The sequence below is a fragment of the Mirounga angustirostris genome, unplaced genomic scaffold (assembly GCF_029215605.1).
Source record: "Mirounga angustirostris isolate CCGP_5_RB_7025 unplaced genomic scaffold, mMirAng1.0.hap1 SCAF_10, whole genome shotgun sequence".
Lineage (NCBI taxonomy): Eukaryota > Metazoa > Chordata > Mammalia > Carnivora > Phocidae > Mirounga > Mirounga angustirostris.
This window is the reverse complement of record NW_026991718.1, coordinates 22,546,786-22,553,374: the sequence shown is the minus strand read 5'-3', so window position 1 is coordinate 22,553,374 and position 6,589 is coordinate 22,546,786. Positions and strand designations below refer to the sequence as shown.

Here is a 6,589-nt window from a genome sequence, read left to right as displayed (position 1 = left end):
CGTACCTGCCCCTCACCCCTACACCAAGGAGAGCTCTTCATTGCCCAGCTCCAAATCTCACTGACTTCACCAAAATCACTTATATGTCACCCCAAATCATACCTACACACACGCACATACACACACACACCAGAGTGCCACCCAGATTCCTCCCCATGGGAGCCCCCAAGCAGAGCCCTGTCCTGCCCTCACCCACCTCCACCTGTAGAAACCTTTTGTACCCATCCTGCAGAATCTTCTCCGCTTTCTGGGCCTAAGGTGCCTTCCCTCTCCCGCACTCCAAAGCCCACTGCAGGTCCTCTGCCCTGGCTCTGACCACCGGAGACTTCCGTCCTGTTTATGCATATGTGACAGCTTACCCCCACCCCAGCTGCCAACTCCCTGAGGGTAAAACTCAAGCCCGGTGCTGGGCCTGACCTGGTGCAGGGGTCACAGAAGCTGCCAGCTTGCATCAGCCCACGCCCACGCCAGGGAGCTCGGGGTGGGGGTGGGGGGAACAGCCTCACACCTCCCCGAGGCCTTGCCCCCAGAAGCCACGAGGCAGCGATGAGGACATGGGGCAGGGAGGTGGGGTAGAGGCCAGGACATGTGGCGGCCCACGCACTTGCCTGTGTTAGTCACGGAGGGCGCCCAGCAGAGCAGAAGTCATCTCTAAAGCTGGCGCAAGCGGGACAGGTGGGAAGAGGGAGGGCTCATCTGCAAAACCAGTGGGAAGAGGCACTGGGTCAAAATGTCCCTCTCTTGCTGGAGGGGCGGTTTTCCTTCTGGGCTCCTCGGCAAGACCTGAAATAGCGAGAGGAGGGAGGTCCTGATCAAGCGCAGGCTGATAATCTGGGTTTGCGCCATTCATCAATGCGTGCTGAGCCCCACGACCTGCCCTCCTGCTCTGTGCAAGACTCTAGAACTTGGATTCTACCTTCCTGCTTCAGAAGGAGATTCCGATGCAACTTTCTCTGTCTACCCTTCTGGAAATGGGTCCCAGAGCTCACCAATCAGATGGTTATTACCACCAAGTGTGGCTCATAGTTACTTATTGATCACGTATTCATTGATTGCCTACTCTCCCAGGCCTTGGGCTAAGGACTTCACACATGTTCTCATTTACTTCTTGGGTGGCTCCCAGAGATGATTCTGGTGGCTACTGTAGGGAAGGGGCAATTCTGACCAAATGCCCCGACTTGCCCCAGACCGTCCCATTATATGTCTGTCGTCCCAGCAGCACCATCCACAGAGCCCCCTCTCGCTCTCAGAAGTGACCTGGCGTGGAAGATAAATGATGGGTCCAGGGGATTCTCCCCAGTCTGTCACAGGGGAGTGGGGTGTGATGCATCAGGCTCCCCAGAGGGGCACCTGGGCCTTGAGAGGCAGACACTAGAGGGCGCCAGTCAGTAGTGCCTGGCCCCCGAGTCTCCAGAGTGCCTGGCAGCCCTGGGCAAGGCCACTCTAGGGGAACAGAGGTGGTAGGTGGGGTGGGGGGAAGGAGAGGGGGAGAGGGGGGAGGGTGCCCGACAGAGCCCTGGCTGAGGCCTTTCCTGGCCTAGACCCAGCCTGGCCCAATTCCTCTCATGCCCCCCATCCACCCAGCAGAGCTCCTGAGCAGGCAGAGCCCCCTCCCCAGGGGGACCTGGGAATCCTATGAGGGAAGAGGGGTGCTGGCACTGTTTGCCTTCTCCCCCATTTTGGCTTGGCCAGGCCCCTGCCAGTCTCTCCCCCAGGATCTCGGGCACAGTGTGGTTCACCCTGTGCTGGAGACCTCTCAGACCACGGGGCCAGCTCTCCTGATGGGCTGGGACTGGGCTGTATGGAGGTGGCTGTTCTGGAAAGAACGATCAGGTGTCAAGGAAACTCCACAGCCCAACAAGAGCTGGGGGTGGGAATGGGGAGGGCAGGAGGCAGAAGGTGGAAGGGCTGATAAGAGTACTTGGTTAGGGGTGGGGGCCTGCCTTCTCCTCCTTGACCTACCCACACTGGCCTTGAGAACTCAGGCACAACGCTCAGGCCTCAGTGTTCCCAGAGGGGCCGGAAGGCTTGCGACCCACAAAGAGCCTACTTCTCACCATTCTGGCCTGGCCACTGCCCCCATGCAGCACTCGGCCCTGCGATCGCAATCGGACACAGGATTGGCCTCCGGGGGCGGGGGGGGCACACTCTTCCCATTTAGACAAAACCCTGGCCCTGGCATGGATGACTCCCCTCCAGCCGTGGACTATTAAAAGTGCTTGGGTGTCCAACAGACTTGGGCCCGGTTGCAGCCCTGACATTGGTAGCTGTGTGATGCTGGGCACATCATTTAACTTCTCTAAGCCTCAGGTGACTCACCTGCAAAAGGTAGTAAGAGTATCCATTTCTTAAGGCCGGTGTGACGATTCAAGGCAATAAAGAACAGAAAGAGCACAGCTCCGCGCCCGGCGCCCAGGCAAGCTATGCTCCCAGTGGAGGAGTCTCCAAGCAGCACGAGCATGGCCCTGCAGCCCCAGCTCAGCCTCCGCTGTCGTGGGAGTTCTTGCCTGCAGGAGAAAGACAGAGACGGGCTTGAAAATGCACTGTGGTCCACACGGTCCACACAGTGGAATCTTCTATGAGACAGTGACATCCATGGATGTAGGCAGCCGTGGATGCCTCAGTGCTAACAGTTTCAACCTTTTAAAGATTCATTCATTCATTCATGTATTCGTTAGTCCCAAATTACAACTGTTGTCCTGACATAATTATTACTGTCCCCCTTTCACTCTTGAAGTGTCCCAGTTTGGATGATAAATTATATGATCACCCAACTTACTGTGGCAGATCCTGTGCCAGGCACTGGGGACCAGGAGAAGATAAGGTATCCAGCTCCTCCCCTCCAGGGCTTCCCTCCAAGGAGGCACAGGGATGCAGTGTGAGAAGGAGGGGCTGGGGCTGCTGCTGTGTGGCCAACCAGTGTCCCCCTGCCCCTTAAGAACCTAGCAAGAAACGGGGCACCTGGGTGGCTCAGTTGGTTGCGTGTCCAACTCTTGGTTTCGGCTCAGGTCATGATCTCAGGGTTTTGGGATTGAGCCCCGTATTGGGCTCTGTGCTCAGTGGGGAGTCTGCTTGAGATTCTTTCTCTCCCTCTCCCTCTGCCCCTCCCCCCAGTGGTGCGTGTGCTCTCTCTTTCTCTCTCTCAATAAATAAACAAATAAACAAAATCTTTTTTTTAAAAAAGAACCTACAAAGAAACATACTTTGATTTATCTACCCTTTTTGGGTTTATTTAGTTTTACTTATTTATAAACCAACTTCTTGGGGCCAATTCTTGCCATACATTTTCCACCCGATACATGAGGTCGTGGTCTTTTTATTCATCATGATATTATTTTTCTCCAGCCTCAGAAGCTGCCTTCTATTCAAATATTTGTGGTATTTTTTAAAAAAGAGTTACAAATATCCCATCTGTTCTCTGATCCTATAAACATCAATTTTCCAGAAACAGGGTCCTAATTTATTTTTTCATTCTCATGGAAAAGTACGTGACGGGAGAATAGGAGTGATATACAAAGGCATACTCTGAACGGCCAGCCCCTCCTTACTCATGCCAAAACACAACCCAACAGTTCAGGAAATGCGGGGAGTCTTAGGAAAAAGGAAAGGAGGGGCAAAAGGAGACAAAAAGAAATGGAAGAGGCAGTGATGTCTCTGGGGTTGGCCAGGGCTCATGGCTGGAGCAGTCACCTTTGGGCTCCTGCCTGATCATCTGCATTGGGTTGGGGGAGGGTGATTGCCCTCCCCAAGGGATGGTAGGCAACCAGGCATGAGCGTGTGGGCGAGGGTGGTGTCTCCTTCACACCCATGCCAGGACCAGAGATGCCTTGGTATGTGGCCAAAACCTTCTGCCAGATTCCACACCCCATGCCAAAAATCCTCCTCCTTCCCCCACCTGTGTCCTCCCAGGTCCCCCCTCCGTTAGCTGGAGAGCATGACAGTCCCTCGTCTACAACGGTCTCTGTGTCTGTCCAACCCTAGGTGTCCCACAGGAATTGCATCTGTCCCACCTTTCATCTGGGGACAGAGCTCAGGATTCTACCTCACCATTGCCCAAGAGTCATAACTGGGTGAAAATCATGACAATACACGGGTCCTGGGGGAGTGTTGCCTTATTTAGATGTGCCACCCCCGGAGAAGGAAGAAAAGGAAGGAGGGGGAGGAGCTGCAAAGCTGACAGGAGCGAAAGGAGAAGAAGAAGGCATGGGTGATTCTGAGAATTGAGGGTAGCTAGGGATGTCATCACGGGGAGGGTTTCACCCAGGTCAGTGGGTGGGGGCAAAGCATGGTGACTGGGGCCCTGTGACTCAGTTATGAGCCTGGCCCCTATATCCACAAGTCGTTCATTGAATAAGTCATTAATTCCGTCAACACATGTTTATTGAGCTGTTACTATGTTCCAGACCCTGGACTAGGCAGCAGGGAGGGAGAGAGCCGGCAGGGAGGGAAGTTCCCCTGCAGAGTGTAGGTGTGCAGGGGTTGGGGGGAGGGACAAGCCTCCTTTCAGAGGGAGCTGCCAGGGAAGATGCCTGGTGAGGGAAGGGGAGGGTGGGGAAGGGACGTCTGGGATAAGTCCCCGTGGGAGGAGAGTAGGCAGGAGCCAGACAGAGGGAGGGGAAGGAGGGAGGGGTAGGGAGTTTTAGGCAGAGGAAGGAGATCCATGCTTCAAGGCACGGAGGGTGGGAGGGGAGGTTTGGGGAACTGTCAGTAGTTCCTGAGAGGGTGAAGGGAGAGGCGGGGAGAAAGGAGCTTGAGGAGGTAAGGGAGGCAGGTCCTAAAGGAGTTCAGAGGCTACTTATAGGCAGTGAGGCCCCCTGGAGGGGAAAGCCCGGGACAGTGTGGTCAGATCCCCCCTTGGAAGAGGAGACTCTTCATGGGGTTAAGCAAGTGGCTGATAGACCAACGCCGGGTTTGCTCAAGAGACAGGACAGGGTTCAGTGATGGAGCTCTAGAGGGGTCCGGCCGGGGCTGGAGGCGCACACATCACCCACGCCACCCTCCAGCGACCCGCAGAGGTCGACCCGACGGCCCCCAACGGACGGAGGGAACGCGGCAGAGCCAGAAGCAGAAGCCAGGGCCGTCCGAGCTGCCAAAGCCAGCCAGCACGAGGCCTCCTAAGGGCCTCCCGCTCGAACTCACCTTCCACGGTATTTAGCAGCTCCTCCTCGGCCACAGCCAGTGGCACAGGGTGCCCCTAAAAACGGGCAGGCTTCACTGTGAAGTGGGGCCCACCCAGCCTGGTCCGTTCAGCCATGCCCTCTCTGATCCCACTGCAGGTCCCGCAGCCCCGGCTCCCTGAGTCAAGGGCTGGGCAACTCCTAGCTGTGTGCTGTCTCCCTGCCTCCAATCCCCATAATCTGGGCGAAGCTCCCGGGGCTCCCTCCGGAGGGAATTGAAGCCAGGTCCTCCTGTAGGCCACAGCCCACCAAGATGACCCTCCCCCCTGGAATTCTCTTGTACAAATAGGAGCCCCAGGTGAGAACCATGAGGATGGGCCCCTGGATGCCAGGAGATGGCTTCTGTGTGAGCAATAGCAGTGTCCCCCTCGTTCGGACCCACGGCGGTTCCTGCTCACACAGAAGGAAGGAAAGACCATTTCCACGTGGCCCAAGGTGCCAACATTGCCAATTATTTCCTCGCCGGCAATAAATCCCCAAATATATTTTTGCTTCCCCCTCTAACGTTTAATCTTGGGTATATTTCAAAGGAAACGCCACTCTGCCTGCTTCTGATTCATACCCGCTGAGCTCATCAAAACCAGAATTATTTTGTAATAGCTGTTGGGTTTACTGGATGTCCTCTGGGATCTGTAAAAAATCTCTGTTCCTCAGAAACAGGAAGTTTCGACAGGAGGACAGAGGCTGGTTACGAAAATCAAAATTTGAATTCGCTCTGCCCATTGGAGAGGCTCGGTGTTCGTGGCATTTCCTTCCTTCAGCCCATCGACGATCATGGATTCGGTGCCTACTTTGTGCAGCAGCTAGGACCCCGACGGTGATTTTTTAGAAGGGGACTCTGAATTCATTTGAAGGGCTTCCATAACAGGCTGGATGGCTTAAACACGGATATTTATTTTCTCACAGTTCTGGAGAGAGACGTCCAAGATCAAGGGGTCTGCAGGGTTGGGTTTTTTGGTTTGTTTTTTGAAGGCTTGTAGGTGGCTGCCTTCTCCCTGTGTCTTCTCGTGGTCTTCCCTATGTGTGTGTCTGTGTCCTCATCTTTTCTTGTAAGGACACCAGTCCCATTGGATTGGGGCCCCTATGACCCGCTTTAACTTAATTACCGCTTTAAAGACCCTATCTCCAAATTCAGTCACATTAGGACTTCAGCATATGAATTGGGGGAAGGGGAACACAATTCAGCTGATAAGAGGTTCTGATCTCAAAAAGTCATCCTCCCATGACAATGTCCCTTTGATCTCTATCTGAGGTTAGCATCCGAGGTGAGGTGGTTTAGGATGGAATCCCCAGGCTGTTGTAGGCTTACCGAAGGCAGGATGATTCAGCTCACTGAGCGCTGAGCTGTCGGATCTGGATTCAAAGTTTGCCTCCTTCACTCACAAGTTGGGTGCTGTTGCCCAAGTTATACA

General features: G+C 54.7%; 1 long non-coding RNA gene across 1 annotated transcript; it reads right to left on the bottom strand.

Annotated features, from left to right (window-relative positions):
- Positions 1 to 327: 327 nt before the first annotated feature.
- LOC123850440 (uncharacterized) lies at positions 328 to 5,917 on the bottom strand. Its single transcript, XR_006792345.2, has 3 exons — positions 5,140 to 5,917; positions 2,320 to 2,507; positions 328 to 783 (listed from the first exon to the last, which is right to left on the bottom strand). It is a non-coding gene; the product is annotated as an uncharacterized LOC123850440 (long non-coding RNA).
- Positions 5,918 to 6,589: the final 672 nt, after the last annotated feature.